Below are 1,009 nucleotides of genomic sequence, written 5' to 3' on the forward strand. Positions count from 1 at the left end.
TCAAACCAGGGAGACACACTATACATCCCACAAGCTGAGTGCATGATAGAAGCAATTAAACTGGATGCTTAAAAGCAGTCTGAGTAGTATGCTCTGCTCAGACCTATCCATTATAACCAGGACACCAACAATCTATCATACCATCCTGCACTGTACAGAGGCTAAACATGCAGGTAATGGAATTTCCCTAGCTTTTACATCAGACCAGAAGCCAATGTTGTCCCCATAGTCTCATCAAGAGCCCGGTTTCAGCTGCTTTCCTATCAGAGACCACAGCAAATACCTAGAGACCGTAGGATACCTTGAATGCTATTCACTAATAGGCTTCACCATTTCAGCTAACTGTAGAAGCGCTGAATAGCCTCACAGGGACATGGAAACTAACGAACAGTAGCTAATAATCTCTGTAACACATTAGCCCATGGAGTCATTGTCAGGCCACCTTCCCACGTGAGGTACGTAATGTGATGTCTTCTAAAGTCAAAGTTGTGGTCAAAGATGTTCATGTTTTGTTAACACTGTTCATTTCACAAAGTGATAGCAGGCCCGAGTCACCCAACAAACTCCCAACACAGAACCAGTTGCTGTCTGATGAAACCAGCAAGGCATCAACAGTCATCAGAAAAGGTGAATACGTGCTTGGGTTGTTACTCTGCACATGCCCGATCTTGTCTGATCTCGGAAGATAAGCAGGGTCAGGCCTGGTTAGTACTTGGATGGGAGACCGCCTGGGAATGCCGGGTGCTGTAGGCTTATACCATAGTCTTTCGAGACTGAAGGTTGCCAACCAAGTTGCCTGATGCTGTGTACCCTGACCTCTGACAGTTGGAGTTACCCAAATCCTGACACTCAAAAAGAAGTTTGCATTTGCAGAATTCCATCTCAATAGCCTAGGCTCAGTTCCAATATTTCACCTACCTTAGAGGGGCTTAAAGGTATCTGAATATACTGGATTAACCCATTTCTAGCCAACTCACAAGTGTACACATTTGATCCCTGTTGCATATAT

The 1,009-nt window shown here is 44.7% G+C and overlaps 1 pseudogene; it reads left to right on the top strand.

Annotated features, from left to right (window-relative positions):
- Positions 1-637: 637 nt before the first annotated feature.
- Positions 638-753, top strand: LOC136657714 (5S ribosomal RNA; annotated as a pseudogene).
- Positions 754-1,009: the final 256 nt, after the last annotated feature.

Source organism: Tiliqua scincoides, chromosome 7 (genome assembly GCF_035046505.1).
Source record: "Tiliqua scincoides isolate rTilSci1 chromosome 7, rTilSci1.hap2, whole genome shotgun sequence".
NCBI classification, from domain to species: Eukaryota; Metazoa; Chordata; class Lepidosauria; order Squamata; family Scincidae; genus Tiliqua; species Tiliqua scincoides.